At 42.5% G+C, this 19,811-nt stretch overlaps 1 long non-coding RNA gene across 1 annotated transcript in view; it reads left to right on the top strand.

Annotated features, from left to right (window-relative positions):
* LOC134345362 (uncharacterized) overlaps positions 1–14,762 on the top strand; it is a 62,367-nt gene extending 47,605 nt beyond the window's left edge. The window contains exon 3 of the long non-coding RNA XR_010017663.1: positions 11,989–14,762. This is a non-coding gene — a long non-coding RNA (uncharacterized LOC134345362). The remainder of the gene's footprint in view (positions 1–11,988) is intronic.
* The last annotated feature ends 5,049 nt before the right edge of the window (positions 14,763–19,811 follow it).

Here is a 19,811-nt window from a genome sequence, read left to right as displayed (position 1 = left end):
GCAAAGCAAATACAGCTGCTCCTCATTTAACGAAGGACACTTTTTATGGGATCATTTCTGGTTAATCTGCCACCCCTGTGCCTCTCTTTGTCAATCTGGAGACATGCAGCCCTTTCATTCCCCCCCCCCCATCTCTTCGTCTCTTCTGCTGTTTGTTGTTTGTCTCTGATCCTGGAAACGTGAATTTCTCAGCTCCTTTGTCTGTTCATCTCTCCTTCTGTGCCTCTCGTTGTCATTCTGGAGACATGCAGCCCTTTCATCTCCCGTCTCTTCATCTCTTCTGCTGTTTGTTGTTTGTCTCTGATCCTGGAGACGTGTAAGCCTCTCCTCCTCTGTCTCTTCTTCTCTCATCTTTTTTTGTCCTGACTCTTTGATCCTGGAGTCGTACAGCCCGGGCCTCATCTGATTCTTGTTCTCTCCCTCTCCTTGCCGCTTCCCAACGACGTTTGGCATCATCTCTTGACCATAATGACCCCCTTCCCTTTCCATGCGGCATAATTATGCTGACCATTTTTTTTACCCTAATGCTGGGTAGAAGATACGAAGCAGTAATACCAAAGGATGCTGATTATTCTTGATGATGTGGTTGGCGCTCTCCTAAATGGACGTGATATAATCACCGCCGTCCTTTGACTGCAGCAAAGGGTTTTATGGGTGTCTTGAAGTACATCATTACAATAAGATTTAATTATCTCTTATTGATGGGTGGCAGTTCGATCTGTCCCAATCCTGCACATGCTGGTGGTGATTAGCAGAATGTGACCGCTCGAAATAGAGCTGCCCTGCCCTTTTGCTCCAGTAGGTGTCGCTGCTGAGGCTGGCTGTGCGCATGCGTCCGGCTGTCGCGTCCTGATTTCCATGATGGCGGAGCGGCTCTCGTGTTGAAAGGGAGCCTGTTGCTTTTTGGCGAATGAGCAATGTTATAGGAATATATAACCCTGAATTTTGCCTGTATTCTGTAAGTTAGCACATTTTAATTCGATTTAGCCAAAAAAGTGCCGCTCTAATGCACTGTTTGCACTAATTGGAGGTCACAAACAGACAGACAGAGCATGAGAGTTTTAGTAGTATATAGATGTGTAAAGCAACAGTGCCCTCTAGCAATGTCTTGTGCATTAGAACTTGTCAATTTTAATGTCTAATATTATACATGACAGAAGCTCACAGAATCATTACACAACTTGTTTTCTGATTAGATCAGTAGAATGACCAGCTTGAGGCCCAAGTGTATTTTGTTATCAAAAGTGTCTTTGACTAACAGCAGTTGTCCCTTTATTTATATTTGTTCAGCTAACAATATTAAAATAAACATGAAAAAGTATGTAATAACTAGATGATTATAAACATCAACGTCAAACGTCTTTATTTTCACATTTCAGTGAGATAAATGGGGTTTGTCAAAGGCATGAATTTACTCATACAAACCTGCAGAGTATGTTCAGCACTTTCTCCTTTACTCTGAAGTAACACCTATGCAATAAGGATAGTATGGAGTGTATGAGACAAGTGCCTTCCTTAGGGCAACATCCCACAAAGATAGATATACTTTATTGATCCCGAGGGAAATTGGGTTTCGTTACAGCCGCACCAACCAAGAATAGAGCATAAATATAGCAATACAAAAACCACAAACAATCAAACAACAAAATGCAAACTATGCCAGATGGAAAAAAGTCCAAGACTAGTCTATTGGCTCAGGGTGTCTGACCCTTCACGGGAGGAACTACAAGTTCGATGGCCACAGGTAGGAACGACCTCCCGTGCCGCTCAGTGTTGAATCTCAGTGGAATGTGGCCGAAGTCCAACAGTAAAAAGTTCAATATCCGGTCTACAAACACGTTCCTCAATCGTAATATGACCCGGATTGCACCATCTTTTGTTAACCAGAACAGTAAGCACCCAACTCCTTTATGCTTACCGCTCTCAGTGTACTTCAGGTCCGCCGGAACGGTCTGGAAGCCGTCCATGGAGAAGTTTTGATCGGGTATGTCCTCGTGCAGCCCCGTCCCAGTGAAACACATGACACTGCACTCCCGAAATGTTCTGTGACACCTGGCTAGCACCGTGAACTCGTCCATTTTATTACCCATCGAACTCCTCTTCTCCATAGGTCTCTGTTGTCTCGACCCAGTCCTCTTTCCTCGACTTTGTGATCCCCCTCTGCATCCTCTGTGAAATGTAGACTTCTGCAATAACTGTTTGGATATACTGTACACCATGGTGCTCAGCTAGTGCCCAATAAAGTCATTTCTTCTGTTCTTGACTTATGGATATTCTCTTGTCATTTGGAATTGCGGAGAGAGTGTTATAAATGGCATACAATTCAGAGACTAATAGGGAAAGAGAAGCAAAAATAAGCAGAGTTTTATTTCTGAACACAATTTATTGACAGTGATTAGAAAACTGGTATGAATAACTGTTTAAATAACCTGTTGCCAATCAATGTTTAAGCTTCTAGAGGTAAGATGACAGAGTGCTACTGCAGAACTATAATTCCTGCTTCCTTGGTATTTCATTGACATCTTGGAAAGCAGCAAAAAAGCTGATATGGATAAATGTATACTTTTTCTCTTCCTCCCTTTTGGGTCATGGCCCAATTCAGAAAAATTGGCAGACAACCTGTTTCCATTCTTCATTTTTCATCCCATTGTTTTCTGTCCTGGATTTTTTTATCAGATTTTCTGTGACTTAAGAAGGCAGACTGAATTGTCCCAATTCACTTCACTGTGAGATGAAAATCCCACAATTAGATGAATTTGAACCAGAAAATTATCGCACTGAAATAAGGGAAAAGAATCTTAAATTTGCTGTTTTAATCAGATTAATGCACGTTCATGGAAATATAAAAGATTAATATGGTAATTGGTTTGGAGAAACACAGCAGCAAACAATGACTTGTCATAAATTTTATTTGGAATTTTGATTGGAATGGTTGGATATAAATAAAGTAAAGAATCAATACAGCTGATGTTTCTGAGGTTAGAATGAAAATACATTGAGGCACAATAGACAGACAGTTGAACATTTGTAAAGGAACAGGAAAATGGTTGAAGGCTAATTTTTTTAGCCAATTTGTAAGTCTTCAAGTGATGTTCCATTGAAAAGAATTCCTATCACCCAATTTACCCAAAGCTATCACGCCACACTGCCTCAATTCTTGTTAGAGTGGATTTTTTTTGGGTAGATGATTTGTTTACACTTAAATGACTTTGGCCACCAGACTTATATTTTAACTGTTTGATGAAGAACTGTGGATTGAGTCCACCACAATGGGCTTCCTAAAAGGTGTGGGAATTCAGAGTTCTGGTGCAAGCTCGAGGAAATGGTTGAAATTCACCAGATGCACCCTAAAGATATACATGTGTTAGTGAAAGCCAAGTGCCCGAGGAATATGTGGGACAGTATGGCCCGGGGCTGCGGGATGGTACATGGGCAACTACCGGGAGCGCCAGTAATGAAGAAAGATATTGCTCCTTTAAAGGGGAAGTGAGGCAGCGGCTGGGGGGAGGCGAGAGTAGCTAGGGAATGGTAATGGCAGTGATTCAAAAAGCTGACGAGACAGCCATGGATTACGCAGAACGTAAATACCGAGTGTACAAGGAGTATTCCGGGTTGGATAACCCAGGGAGGGATGACCCAGTCTTCCTGAAAATGCTGAAGGAAGGCCTGAGTTCAGCGCACCATGAAGTTTTAGATTTAGGCATTAACGGTAGCGTCCAACTACTCTGAGATAGTTTCATGTGCCAGTGAGATAGACCAAAGAAAATGCAAGAGAAATCGTAAAGTGGGTATAGTGGAGGCTGCTGCTGTGATGTCCCAGAGAGTTTGTTTTGCTTGCCAACAGCCGGGGCACTTAGCCAAGGACTGCCAAACCAGGTATAAGGCAGTGAAGGAGTTGATATGCTACAGCTGTGGCCTATCGAGACATAGCTGGAGACAGTGTCCAAAAGGGAGGGGGAAAACCCAGGCGAAGGAGACGGCAGACACACAGTCACTCACCCCATCAGCACCCAGTCTGTCCAATCTGACTGCTGATCAGATCATAGAACTAGTAAAGACGACTTCTAAGTCAGGAAGATAGCTGGCGGTGGCCCCCACTGCCAATGCTGATGACCCGCGGATGTACACAACAGCATTGTTAGGGGGCCGGCAATGCAATATGTTAGTGGACACAGGGGCATCGGTATCGATAACTGACCTACCCTTACCAACAACCGGACAGGCTATTTATATTACGGGAGTAGGAGCAAAAACGGTAAAAGCTGAAAGAAGCGAGTCGCAAATACTAGAAATCGGGGGAGTGCAGCTTCCAGTGTATTTCTGGGTATGTCCAAATAATGAGGGCATGATCCTTGGAATAGACATCCTCAGGGAAGCAGGAGCCATTATAGATTCAGGAAAAGGAGAAATAATATGGACGGGGCAGTGAACGCGCACAACCAACAGCATACACAGCCTGGCTAGCATAGGCGCAGCTGCCCCGATCATTAGAGACTGGAGCCAGGATGGTGTCTATGAGTTACTTTATCAGCAGTTCCCAGCTGTGTGGGCTAGATACAAGCAAGGTTGTGGACAGGTAAAGATGAACCCAGTTAAAATAGATGGGGACCAGCATAAACCCCATAAGCAGTATCCTATAAAACCAGACGCGCTGGCAGCTGTCCAGGGTATAGTGAAGGAACTAAAACACCAGGGGATACTCAGAGAGACTGCGGCCACGACTAACTCACCTATATGGCCAGTAAAGAAACCGGATGGGTCATATCGGTTAACAATAGACTATACCGCCCTTAATAAGACCATGCCCAGATTGCATCCCATCGTAGTGAGCCCTGCGACAATCCTGAATGGCCTGTCTCCAGGACATAAATTTTTTTCAGTCCTGGATATCACTAATGGGTTTTGGGGACTCCCCTTAGCACCTGAATCCCAAGACCGATTTGCCTTCACCTTGGGTGGGCGGCAGTATACGTGGACCAGACTCCCCCAGGAATTCTACAATAGCCCTGCTATTTTTCATAAGGTCATGGCGCAGACTTTGGAAAAGCTCAATTTAACGCCCTACTGGTTGACCATCTTACAATATGTAGATGATCTACTCATTGCTTTGGAAGATGAAGCAGGCCATTTAGGAGCGATGGCCAGTGTTTTAGAGGTACTGCAGGATGAGAGGTTTAAAGTCAGTCTGCACAAGGCTCAGCTAGGTAAACAGACCGTACAGTACCTGGGCTACACCATTTCCCAAGGGAGGAAGGACATGTCAGATGACAGACGTTTGGCAATCAGCTCCATGCCCCGCCCAGTCAACATAAGGGGAGTGAGGAAGGTGATGGGTTTGTTTAACCACTGCCGAAATTTTATACCGGGATTCTCAGCGCTAGTGACCCCGAAACAGACCTTGATTAAATGAGGGAAGCCCCCCCAGAAGCAGTAAAGTGGGGGTCAGAAGAGGAAAAGGTCTTTACAGAAATCAAGAAAGCTCTGGTTTCTGCACCCGCGCTAGGGTTACCAGATGCAGCTCGCCCCTTTCACCTATACTGTAGTAACGAGGGAGGGTACTACAACGCGGTAGTAGTGCAGGACCATGAGGACACTAGAAGGCCAGTGGCCTATTACTCTATGAAGCAGGATCCCGTTGCAGCAGGACTTCCCCGCTGCATTGCAGCTTTAGACCACGCCGTGTGGGCTGTGCGAGTAAGTGAACCAGTTCTGATGATGGGGCAACTGATCCTGCACACACCCCTACCATTGTAGAGCTGCTGAACACGGGGAGGATGAGGGCAGTCACCGACAGCCAAAGAGCAGCTTTGGAGGCAGTTCTCATTCCAAAGGACAAATTAGTAACTATAGTTAGAGACAGAGGGGAGAATCCCGTGAACGTTATCCTGACAGAGGGAGAAGCACACGAGTGCCAAATAGAAATTGTCAAGGAAGAAGATATCGGTGTGAAGGAAACACCTCTGGAAGGAACAGCAGATGAAATCTTTATAGATGGGTCTAGGAGGTACATAGATGGGAAACCACGAACTGGGTGGGCCGTGGTAAAGGAAAGAGGTGAAGAGTTAGCTTCAGGACCACTGCCAGGGGGCTGCTCAGCTCAGGTAGCAGAACTGGTAGCTCTGATAAAAGCTCTACGCTGCAGTAAGGGCAGGCGGGTAAATATATATACCGACAGCCGGTATGCATTCGGGGTGGTGCAGGATTACCTAATGGCTTGGGCACGATGAGGATTCATAACTTCAATAATATTCAGCATGGGCACCTAATACAACAGCTACTGGAAGCAGTGAGCCTGCCAGAAGAGGTGGCAGTGATTAAGGTAAAAGCACACCAGAAGGGTGAGAGCATGGAGCAGAAGGGAAATGAGTTGCCAGATGTTGCTGCAAAGGAGGCAGCAGAGGAACAAGAGGCAATTGAAATTGCAAGTGTGCAGGAGGAAATGATAGAAGCCAGTTTAGTAAAATTATATGAAGAGGCAGAAGAGAAGGAAAAATGGAGGAGAAAAAGAGCAAAGGAGGGACCAGATGGGTGCTGGACACACGGGGAGGAAAGAGTCGCAGTGGCCCCACCCTGTATTAGACAGATACTACTAAAGTTATATCATGGAGTGATGCATCAGGGAAGGAAGAGCATGATCACAACCCTCCGGCAGGACTGTGGTGGTCAGGGATGGGCGGGGATGTTGAGAAATTCTGCCACCGTTGTATCATTTGTGCCCAGCATAACCCTGGTAAGGGCAGAAAGCTACAGCTGGCAAATCAGCCTCGGCCGAGGGGACCCTGGGAAAACTTCCAGATAGACTTCACAGGGCCCCTGCCAAAAAGCAGGGGGAGAAGTTAGTGTCTAGTAATCATGGATCACTTCACTTGGTGGGTAGAGGCTTTTCCAGCAAGGGACTGCACCGTCCACACCGCTGCATGGATCCTAGTTCAGGAAATCCTCCCAAGGTGGGGAACCCCAGTTCAGGTGGATTCAGATCAGGGAGCACATTTCACAGGGAAAGTGATGAAGGAAATGTGTTGACAGCTAGGGATTCGACAACGGTTCCACGTACCCTACCACCCCCAGAGTTCAGGGATGTTAGAAAGGATAAACTGAACAGTCAAGAATGCGTTAGCCAAAGCTATAGCTCAGACAGGAAAGACATGGGTGGATGTATTACCAGGAATCTTGATGAGATTGCGTGCAACCCCGAACCGCACGTTGGGTCTCAGCCCCTACAAATTATTGATGGAGCGAGCAATGCGACTCCCTTATGGGGTAATTACGGGTTGCAGGGAGCCTGGGGCTTACAGGGATAGAATGACCCAATATGTGAAAAACCTTTGTAACCAACTTAAAGTATTAAAGGATCGAGCGAAACAACAGCAGCGAATCACTGATCAGAAAGAGCCAGAGGGAAAGGGGATAGTTCTTCCACAGCCCGGCGACCAAGTTATGGTGAGGGTGCTGCCAGAAAGGCCATGGTTTGCCCCCAGGTGGATAGGACCACAGACGGTACTCTTAACCAATAATACGTGTGTGTGTGTGTACAGACTTGGCGAGGCAGCCAGTGGACTCAGGTTAAAGCGTACAACTCACCCTCTTGTTGCTCCCACAGACAGAGTGGGGAACCAAGCGTACCCAGTAACCATGTAATTACAGAGATCCTAAGAGAGGAACACCAGCCGGCCATGGCAGACCTGACCACAGCTGATGAAAACATACCCGGAGAAAACGCAAAGGCTGAGAGCATGGCAGAAGACACTGAGAACGTGTTGGAAAACCATGAATAGCCTGCTAAAGTGTGATGATGATGGTACTCTGTAAAGAAGGCTGGGTGCTGCAGGTAGATGATTAATTTTATAGCATAGTATAGAAAATTATTTGGGAAATAGATGGGGAGGGATTTTTGAGTTAAAGCAGATATGGCAAGTTCCACCACTTCGATGGCATTTCAGACTGCACACGGCATCTGAAAGCAGTCACCCCTAGTCTGAGGAGCTGGGCCCTTTTCAGCAGTTGAGCTAGTGATCAATGGAACAGTTTGGAAGGGGGTGCCACCGGGGAGATGTCCTTGCAGACATTTACGTAGAGGCCACCCCAACCACTTCCTGTACATTGATGAGAGAGCCTGTGGGTGCTCTGGACGGAGAGTTTCAGCGACCAGAGGATAAAGGGCTGAAGACAAAGGAATGTGATTAAGATGCAGTCAGCTTGCAGGCACACAAAAGGAGCTGCATTCCTAAAGACTTGGAACAGCCTCTGTGCTTAACATTTTGTAAGTAGCAATTAGGTAATGCTAGGATAGATATCGAGGTACACAAAGTTGGGGGGGGGGTGGAATTTCGAAATAGGGCATTTTTGCTGCCCTATTTGAGCTGATCCTCCTAGGTTGGCCTTTCCTGATACAAATTTAATTTGTCCAGGAGGGCCAAGAGGAGGGACTCCTCTTAGAGTGGGTTTCTTTTGGGTAGATGATTTGTTTACACTTAAATGACTTTGGCCACCAGACTTCTATTTTAACTGTCTGACAAAGGACTGTGGATTGAGTCCACCACAATGGGCTTCCTAAAAGGTGTAAATACCAGCTGCTTCTGGTGCCTGATGCTGTAGGTTCGAAGACAGTATTATCTATACATTATAAATATTAATTGTCTTCTATGTTAGCATGTAAAATGCCAGATAAATATATTGTGGATTGAACTAAAGGCTGTGGATACCAACCCAGACATGTTGGTGTCGGAAGGAAAGGATGAAATCCGAAGGTGTGATGTTTGTATGTAGTTTCGAAAGGAAGCATTGTCTAAGCATTGTCTATAACTTTTTAAGTAGCGATTGCCTTTGTGTTTAGCATATAAATATCGAGCCCACATTGAGCTAACAGACCTTTCTGCGGAAAGCGTCTCGGTACATAGATGCCTGCTATACCTTGTTGTGTTGAATAAAGAAGCTGCTTTGTATCTACCAGTGACTCTGTCTCTCTGGTGATTTCATCCACGTTACAACATTTCTAATCTAGAAAAAAAACTTTTTCTCACTCCGGTGGTGTACTAACTACGTATCTATTTCGGAGGCATTCTAAGTGACTGTATCACCGTCTGGCCTGGTGGTGGGGTGGGACAGCTACTGCACAGGATCGAAATAAGCTGCAGAGAGTTATAAACTCAGTCAGCTCCATCATGGGCACTAGCCTCTATAGTATCCAGGACATCTTCAAGGAGTAATGCCTCAAAAAGGCGACATTCATCATATCCATCATTAAGGACCCTCATCAGCCAAGACATGCCCTGTTCTCATTGCTACTATCAGGAAGGAGGTACAGAAGCCTGAAGGCACACACTCAATGATTTAGGAACAGCTTCTTCACCTCTGCAATCTGATTTCTGAATGGACATTGAACTTATCCATCAACATTACCTCACTACTTCTTTTAGTTTTTATTTTTGCGGTACTTATTTAACTATATTATATATAACTATTTATTGTAATTCATAGTTTTTTTTCTCTATTATTATGTATCGCAATGTACTACTGCCACAAAGCCAACGAATTTCACGACCTGATGCACGCCAGTAATTTTAAACCTGATTCTATTTCAGACTTAGCCTTGTTATCATAATGAATTTGAATTGCTAATAATCTGACAACTTGTTACCCGTGATTCTGGAATATCTAATATTTTGCAAAGCATTTTTATAGCTTTTTAAAGCAGCAGAATTCTGTGGTTTTTCCTTACTTTATATCCATCCATTAATACCTGGGAAAAGCTCAGTAGTGTTGAGACTATTCCCAGTTGATGGTATAGAAACTACTGTGGGAAATGAGTCAGAATTGTGGTGATCAGTGTGATTGCAGTAATGTTTCCACTGAACACCACAGTTGGAATAATAAGTAGTGGTTATTGATGTCGATGTCGCAAACTCCAGACTAATTATGTTGACTTCTTTAACAGTTTTATCAGATTAGCAGGAAGACCACCCAACATCAGCCTCCATTATTTGAGAATAAGGCATCCCTCATATCTTGCTTCAAATTGGTTCTGTGACGCAGTGATTTTCACAAATCTCTGTATGCTGAAAGTACACATAGCACAATCAACCCTTCTTAAAAACTATTCTTTTGCCACATTCCTATATAGATATCATCCTATAGAATATACACTCCTTTATTGGGACTGCATGACATCTGGTTATAATTATATACAGAGGACCAATTTTTTTTCCCAGCAGAAATACAGTTGTACTTCCAATTTAGTGTACTGCATTCAAAGTGATCCTCACTACAATGGGGAAATCAAGTGCAGATTTGGTGTCTTGCTTTGTAGTATGTCTCTTATTTTGTTTCACAAGAGCAACTGTGCACTTCCAGTTGACTACAAACTTTAAGTTTCCATCACAATCCCAATTTCAAATTTATTACCTTTCTAACACTGAGCTAATTTGCTTTCTCGCTCCTGGTAACTTCAGATACATTTGTCTCCCTCGGTTACACTCCCCTTGGATGTGCTTTCTGTTTCTGTTATTAACTAACTTTTACTGCCCTTTTTCAACCACCCCATCTCCTTTAACCTCTGCAGGTGTCCATCCTATCACAAATTCTTCTCTTTGCTCTCATAGCCCATCCTCAGTATCTCTGGAACTTAAAAGTATTCTTTTCTGATATTTTGCATTTCTGATGAAAGGCATCAATCTGCATGGAAATGCGTGATCTGCTGAGTATTTCCAGCATTTGTTCTTTTTATCACCGTGCTACAATAATCTGAAAGCTCATGTACAGTTCATTCAATTGCTCATAGGTATCTTTTTAATAAGTATTGCTAAGAGGCATTTTCTCATTCAACCACGAGCATTTGCTGTTCTTTTTCCTATCTTTGTGGTGTTGATGTGATATCTACGCTAGTTTACAGTGCGTGGCTTTCCATGTGGAATTCTCCCACCTGGACGAAAGCTCCGTGTACACACAGAGGTTCTCTGCTACTTGTTTAAATTAAAAGCACGCAGAGAATATGAAGAATAATACCTGACTACTTCAAAGAATCCTTTGAACTCATTTTAAACAAGAAGTTAAGTTCACATGGTATCAGGCCCAAGTAGAATGGGACTTCCGGGAAACCACTTCTGTCATAGTTCAGGAGTCATAGCAGAAATACACTTTATAAACAGCAACAGGACTTTTGAAATGAAATGCAAAACATCAAAAGAACTTCATGAAAGAGAACTTTTCTTGTTCTTGGCATGACTTTGTAATTAAAGAAAAAAAATCTGTATCAGAGGTCATCTCCTTAATAAGCTAATCCTCCCAATAAAACAGCCACCGCTATTTTGAATAGCCTCTACATTTTTGGGTTGACTGAGTAGATTATTACAAATATGTATCAGTCATGGCAATGAATACCAGGAAAGTAATGTGAACAAACCTTTAACATTTTATATATTAATAAAGAACAGGTGATTGGTTGCCTGCTTTTCTTGAATTATTGAAACCATACAGAAACTAGATCTATACACCTGAACAAGAAACATGCGTTATTTCATTGCTGTACTTTCAAAGCAGCTCCAAGTTCAATCAAGTCAGACTTCAGGGCACAGTCACCTTTGGGGCACCTTAGATGTTGCCACAGGCCTCTGCTCTCCCAACTGGGCTTAGCTGCTTTTATGCACCCTGAAAAGTGATGCCCTTTCCAGTCCTTGATGTTAGTTCCACTGCTATTCTTGGCTCTACTGATTTTATTAAAGCAAATGTTCAATCTTTGATGAATGTTTTCTTAATCAGCATCACTTAAAATAAGAGTTAAATAAGGCAAACAGCCTGTAGGTGGTGTCTGTGCATCAGGGTTGTTAATATCATGCCAACAAAATTGCTGAAAGCTATTACAAATTGATGCTTCATTTTACTGATTTGGCATCCTAACTCAAAAGTAATGGATGTGATGAAAATCAAACCAGAATATTTTTTGGGAACACAACTTCATTTTTCTGAAACATATTTTCAATTATTTTCTTTCAGGTTCATGTCAAACTACATGAGGACTGATATTACTCGCATCATCAAGCAGTAATACATTACATTAAGCAGTAAATGTAGATGATAAGATTCTGCCCAAGACCATCCCCAACAAGGTCAAAGCTGCACTGGGACAGGTGATTCAGCTGGATCAGACGTGTGAGACATGGCAGGAAAAGCTTTGAGAGCCTTCCGCTGATCAGGGAAACACGGGATGGAGGAGTAGATGTGTGCTTGGTCAGTTTCAACCAGAAAAAGGCCTGCAACAGGATATCACACATATACCTGTTGGGATTTGCTCTCCAAAATATATTTTGGTTAAGGAAACAGGAATTGGATCTAATTGCTGTGCATAGATAGCTTCCCCATCAAGTCTGCAATCAGTCAAGGGAGTCCACAGTCCCCTATCTTATCGTGTGAGACACAGAACCCTTTGTTAAATCCATCAGGAAGAACAAGAGCATGAGAAGGTGAGGTCACCAGGCAGTGGAGGCACGCGAGTCAAAACCTCCCTGTACATGGACAACAATGCCATCCTCTGCTGAGATCCAAGGCCAGTTCACAGGTTGATTAGCATCCGCAACCACTCTGCATGGGCATCAGGGGTCAAAGTCAACTGCTGTAACAGTGAGACCATGCTCCTTGGCAACTGATCTGACTGACCCCCTCACCATCTGGTCTGACTACCTGAAGGTGCTAGGGATATGGTTTGGAGGGGCTGTGACGTGTAACAAAAAGCGGCTGGAGCAGATTGGAAAGGTCAGACAAAAATAGGGACTATGGAAACAGCACTCCCTTCCAAATAAGTTGGAAGTACTCGGTCATCAGGGATGACGTGCTCTTGAGGCTGCCATACTGGCAGAGATTTGGTCTATCTTCCATTCTTCCATCTTAGTAATCACCCGGGCCATCTTCCAGTTCATCTGGATTCAACAGACCACAATGCACATCCCCAGAGAATGAGGGAAAGATGTACCTAATGTTGCCCTCATCCTGAGGACCATTTTCGTGCGTGGCTACATCATGGTGTGTGTGGAACCAAAGTACTTGAGCATCACACAGAAAATGCTGGAGGAACTCAGCAAGCCAGGCAGCATCTATGGAAAAGAGTAACCATTCAACGTTTCGGGCTGAGACCCTTCATCAGGACTGAGCAGACATGAGCATCAAGTGTCATTATGTGCTGAGCTTCTACTATCTCCAGTGTTGTAGAGAATAGGTCTGGCCCTGCTGCCAAACAATGTCCCAGTCAGAAGGACATTACCACACTACCTGCCTCTTTTGGAAAAGTTCTACCAAGCTAACAGTTTTGATTACAAAGCATTAGGTAGTGGTCAGCACAGAACATCCTGCAGACACCACAGGACAATGATTCTGTGTCCTAATCATCTGGCAGAATGCTCTGTCACCAGAACTCACCAGCAAGCACCAAGAGCTTACTTGGCTGGCAGTGAGGGTCCTCAAAATCAGATCCTTCCTGTACAGTCAAAATATCATCCCAATGCACCCTGCCCTCAGGACGGCTATGGTGGGGAAGAGATAATCACCTATCTCTTGGCAGACAGTGAATTTGCTAAAATGGCAAATTCTCTGTTGGAGAATGTTGCTGACTGGCACATTTCAGACTGCTGGAGTACCTGTTGACAGGCAGATTGAAGCTTGGTGCAACTGGTACAAGAGCTCTGCAGGGAGAGACCATAGTCTAGACTGCTTCTACTACTGGACATGGAAGGGATGAGTCAACTGGGGAAACTCCTTAAACAATGAAAGGATGTATCACCCAAAGGTCGGGGGGGGGGTGCGGATTCACATGACTGGCAATGGTGCTATGGTTTTAAGTAAAGTACTTCCGTATGTATTGATCAAATGACAATAAGAATGTAAACAGTTTTTTTGTAGGCTTTTATCCTTGTGTATAAATTTTATAACGAGTGAAGCTTAGTTCTGAAAAAAAAGGTGCTTTGTTCTCTCTTAAGGCTGTGTACACTCACAAGGGCAAAGACTAAATTCTTTATGTGCGATTTTTGATAGTTTACTCTCCTGGGCTACCCTTTCACATCCATGTTAAATCATAACATTTGCAAAGCCTCTATCTACATGCACTTCGTAATCAGCAAAATTGATTAATTTTTACACTTTCCTTCCAAAATCCAGAGAGGCTGAGGTTAATTGCATCAACTGAACTCATGCTTTATCTCAAACGAGCTAACGCAGAACAAATGGGGATTTGAAACCTGGAACATCTTACTGAATGTTAGATATGAATGAAATGATCTTATTGACAATATTAATATGATTTCTTATACCTGATTTAAAAAACATTGGGAAAAAGTTCCAAGATTTATAGTCTGTTGTCCAGCGGATATCATTTTCAATGTAATTTGAGCGAGGAGGGGTGGGCCCAGGACCCTTGCTGAAACGTGCACCTTGGAAACTGAGTGGCGGAGTTACGGTATTCAGACTGACATTTTTTAATTAATTATGTTTCTCTCTTCAGAGATGCTGTTTAACCTGCTAAATAGCTCCAGCAATTTTCTGTCTTTAATGTTACACTGCCAGCATCTTAAGTTTTTCTTTTGATTTTCAGAGTTAGCTTTGGATTTGAGACTTCCACTGCCAAATGCTTCAATGACACTTGATGTTGGCATTTATACATCATTATTTGCTGTTTCATTGCCTCTGCTTGTGGATCATAGTGTGCTTATCATGGCCATGACAAGACAATGAGAGAACTTGAATTGTGTCTCGCTGATTTGTGATTAGTGAGTGATGTAGAAATTTCAGTAGGTACATTTAAATGCACAAAAGCCTTGCTACAATTATTCTAACTGCAAGGCAATGTAACATTGAAAATACAATTTACATGTAATTTTAAATGGATATTATTAAATAATACAAATTTAGCAAAGGGTGTATGTATGTCAATCATTACATCATAGAAAATAAATAATACAGTGGTAGGTCTCTAAGCCAAATATGCACCCCATCCAGTCTGCAGGTCACAGCTATTGAAGTGCACATCCAGGTGCTTTTCAACAGTGCATTTGCTTCTGCTGGGGATCATTCTGAGGTTATGAATTTATGGATAGCATAATTATGGATTAATTTAAAATTAGAACCAGTCTTCAGGAAATAAAACCTGTATGCAATTTGACTTTAAATTCACCTCAGCGCTGAACAGGCTCCGCAGCTGTGGACTCACTTTCGGGGACTCTGCAGTTTATGTTCCATGTGCTTTTGTTTCCTCTTATTTTGCTATTTGTGCAATTAGATCAAGGGGTGGCGAAGGTGAAGTATGAACAGCTCACTCCTCTGCGTGATTACTCGCTTCAGCGCTGAACTGATTCTGCATCTGTGGTCTACAACCATCGACACTAGCCTCAGCACTGAACTGGCTCTGTGGTTATGGCCTGCAGCTATCGGGTTCCTGGACCAGCTTCACTCACCTCCGTGGCTGTGGACTCACCTTCCGGGTCTCTATGGTTAATGTCCTCCGTGTTATTTGTTTACTTTTTATTGTCTGCACAATTTGTTCTTTTTTCCTCACTGTGTGTATTTGATGGTCTTCATTGTGAGGTTTTTTAATGGGTTCTATTGTGTATCTTTGTTTTCTGGCTGCCTTCCAGAAGACAAATCTCAAGGTTGTATATAGTATACTTTGAAAATACAGTAAATATACATTGAACTTTGAGCTTCCAACTGATACTTAGTGACTGGTGAAACCACTCATTGGATGTGGGAGGTTCTGATTCCATCCCACTGAAACTACAAAAGTGAAGCTGGCAGATAAACGTTCCTGCATTAGCATGTTGTTGAAGTATACTCCTAACACTTCATTCATCGTTTGGGACAGATCTGTTTTGTCACTTAAACTTCTGGTTAGTTGTATATTCATGGACCTATTCCTCAACAACCATCTTTCAACACTGTAACAAAAAGGTGTGTGTTTTGCATATCTGGAGTTTGTACTCAGAGGCTTCAGGAACCGACACTGATATTGAATATTCTACCATTGTAAGTATGTAATTCTGTAAATTTAGCTGGCTACTTTTGAAATGTTAAAGTTATGTAGGTGACTAGGGAAATTGAAACTGCATATTTGTGTTGAAGTATAAAATATTATGTCAGGAGATTGAGATTCCCATATTTTTTCTCTCTTTCGCCCTCTACTTCTCCCTCTCCCTCCCCTATTTAATCTCTCTCTGTGGTTTTCATTAGACTAGAGGAGGTGGAAGGGTGGTTAAAGAGGAGAGAGAGAGAGAGAGAGCGCACGCACGAGACCTCCTCTAGTCTGATGAAAACCACACCATCTTTCCTCATAACAGCAAATTTCCTCATTAATCTCCATTGTGTTCTGCAGTGCAGTCATAGATTCTGTGTAAAGTGATGTTCAGAGTTGTAAGCAGTATGCAGGCTGTGGCCTAACTATTGTTGCATGCAGTTGCAACATAACCCCCGTGTTCTTATATTCTATGCCTTGTTTAACAACATAAAACATTTCATATGGTTTTCTAAGTACCTTATTGATCTGTCCTACTGTTGTGACTGCTGAACTGAGACACATGGAAGCTGTGGCTGAGAGATATGAAAGGTCTTGACTGAACACAGATCTTCCAAAGAATTTATTCTCCTCTCCCAACACTCAACCATGCAATAATGTTTTATATTTATTAAACACAATGACAACAATGAATAATTAACTACAATGACAGGTTTACTAATGGCTATAATTATCTACTTCAACATTTTGAATGTAGACAGGTAATTTAGCAGTATTACATATTTACAATGGGAGCACACTTTGTTTGGATATTCATGTACTGGGTGGCTGGTCCAGGCATTTCTGTGAGAAAAAAAACTCCAGCCACCCAAAATAAACCTTTTTTGTTACAGTGCTGAGGATAGCTCCCTGTATACAAATAGGCAGAATGTTAATGTCCTGAGCTATGCATTAAGTGGCAGGGATATCCCTTTAAAAATGTGTTAATACAGGAGACGGCTACTTTAATAATCTCACCCTGATCTTATCATGAAGGTTCTAATGAGTTCCAATTACGTGAACATTCTGTTGTCTTCCTTGCAGAGATACAAAATTACAAATCAGAATGTCCCCGATCCAACATTGGTGTCAATGGCTTTAAAGTGTCAGTGGAAATTCAATTGTCAACATGAAGACTGTTTCATTGTAATTAATACCTGTTAAGTATATAATTTTGTAACTCTGGAATAATCTCTTAACACTACTAATATGACTAATATTAAGTCATAATAAATGAAGATTCTGAGGATGCACTCCAAAATGCTTCTGTTTGTCCATGCTACTCAATATCCTCTCTTTCATTGTACTATAGATAGATACTTTATTGATCCCAAAGGAACTTAGTATCACAGTAGCATTATAACTGCACATATATACAAATATTAGAAGAGAAGTAAAAAAGAATAAAAAAAGTTACCTTAAAAATAACATGTACAAGATTTACAAGATTTCCAAATTCACACTGGTAGGATGATAGTGCAAAAATTACCATAATATTATACAGTAATGGATGCACATTCACACCATACAGGTGATTGGGTGATACACACTCCCTTACTCTGGATTAAATCCCATTTAATGTTAAACAGGCTCAATAAACTGATTGAAAAGCTGGCTGTGTGATAAGAGTCAAACTGGACACACTGGAGGTTATGGTAGAACAAAGGACCCCACGGAAAGTTCTGGATAATGTTTCTTACCCTCTGCATGCCGGGTTAGCTGAACAGAGGAGCACTTTTAGTAATAGACTAAGACAACTGCGCTACTCCAAAGAGCGCTATATTAGATCATCCTTACCCTCGGCCAATGAGTCAATTTCTAGCTGGGATAGTGAAGACTGTTTGAGGTAACTTACTTTTTATTCTTTCTTTTAATATTTGTATATGTGCGCACTTGTAATGCTACTGTGACACTAATTTCCTTTGCGATCAATAAAATATCTATCTACCTGTTCACTATTTTTTTCTGCTTAACTGACTAAACCATCAATACCTTCCTGCAGTTTAAACTTTTCTCCTTCACAGTCAAGATTATGGCCATTTTGTTTGTCTCCTTTGCAAATCTATTTATTATAGCTAGTATATTTAGGTCTAAGTTATGATTACATATTACAAATTACAAGAGATTGAGTACAGAGTCCTGTCCTGTGGAATCACACGAGTAACGACCTTCTTGTCACACAAACACACCACAATCATTCTCATTCAAAGTTCAAAGTAAATTTATTATCAAAGTACATATTTGTCACCAAATACAACCTTGAGATTCATTTTCTTGTGGAAAGCAAAGTAGTAATAATAAATAAATAAGCAATACTATTGAGAATGTGAACGAAGCCACAAGAGAGGCACAGCTGGTAGATATAAAAGTTTTTAATCAGGAGACACGCGAGCTAACGAGAGAGAGAGAGAAACACTCTGACCCACATTACAACACATTTTTGTGTTAAAGAGCAAAGGTAACAGGACAATTTATGTTACAATGCCCTCATAATGCTTCTTTTGAGTTAAATGTAACTGTTTGTTAATTGCTATGGTATTTGAGTCATATTCATGCAATGGGGTTGTTGATTGCATGCTTGCCAATGCAGACGTCAATTGGGTATTTCCTGGTCTGCAATTTACTCCAAATGCAGCTTAAGGAAGACCATTGTTCTGAGCTGCGTTTTAAATTCAATTTACAATCCATATTCAGATATGAAGGCCGGTGGCTATTGAAATTAATATTTGCTATATTGCATCTCCAAAATACACCCTAACAGAGAACATGAGGTGAAGTGTTCTTGAAAGGGAGTTCATAGGTTGTGATCCAATCACAAGCAAGAGAAAATCTGCAGATGCTGGAAATCCAGTTAACACACACAAAATGCTGGAGGAACTCAGCAGGCCAGGCAGAGTACACTTGATGTTTCAGGCTGAGACCCTTCATCAGGACTGGAGAAAAAAGATGAGGAGTCAGAGTAAAAGCTTGGGGGTGGGGAGGGAGATACATGAGCTGATAGGTAAAACTTGGACGGAGAAGGGTGAAGTAAAGAGTTGGGAAGTTGATGAAAGAGATACAGGGCTGAAAAAGTGGGAAACTAATGGGCAGAAGACCATGGAAGAAAGAAAAAGGGGGAGAAGCACCAGAGGGAGGCGATGGGCAGGCAAAGAGATAAGGTGGTAGAGGGAAATGAGAATGGGGAATAGAGAAGAGGGGGACAATTATGTGCTGGATGTGGAGGCTGGTGGGGTGGCAGATGAGGACAAGAGGAACCCTGTCCTTGGTGGGGTGGCGAAAGGATGGGGTGAGGGCAGATGTGCGCGAAATGGAAGAGATGTGGTTGAGGGCAATGTTGATGATGGAGGAAAGGAAGCCCTTTTCTTTCAAGAAGGAACATATCTCCTTTGTTCTGGAATGAAAAGCCTCAGCTTGACAGCAGATGTGGTGGAGGCAGAGGAATTGAGAGAAGGGGATGGAAGTTTTACAAGTAACAGGGTGGTAAGAGGTATAGTCCAGGTACTTGTGAGAGTCAGTGGGTTTGTAATATCAGTGGATAAGCTGTCTCAAGATAGATTGAGAAAGGGGAGGTAGGTGTTGGAAATGGACCAGGTAAATTTGAGGGCAGGGTGGAAGATGGAGGCAAAGTTGATGAAGTCAACTAGCTCCATATGGGTGCAGGAAGCAGCACCGATGCGGTCATTAATGTAACCTAGGAAAAGTGGGGGAGTGATTCCAGTGCAGGCTTGTAACATAGACTGGTCCATCTAGCCGACAAACAGCAGGCATAGTTGGGACCCATGCGGCT

The sequence above is a fragment of the Mobula hypostoma genome, chromosome 4 (genome assembly GCF_963921235.1).
Source record: "Mobula hypostoma chromosome 4, sMobHyp1.1, whole genome shotgun sequence".
NCBI lineage: Eukaryota > Metazoa > Chordata > Chondrichthyes > Myliobatiformes > Myliobatidae > Mobula > Mobula hypostoma.
The sequence above is the reverse complement of the archived record's forward strand: the minus strand, read 5'-3'. Positions and strand labels throughout refer to the sequence as shown.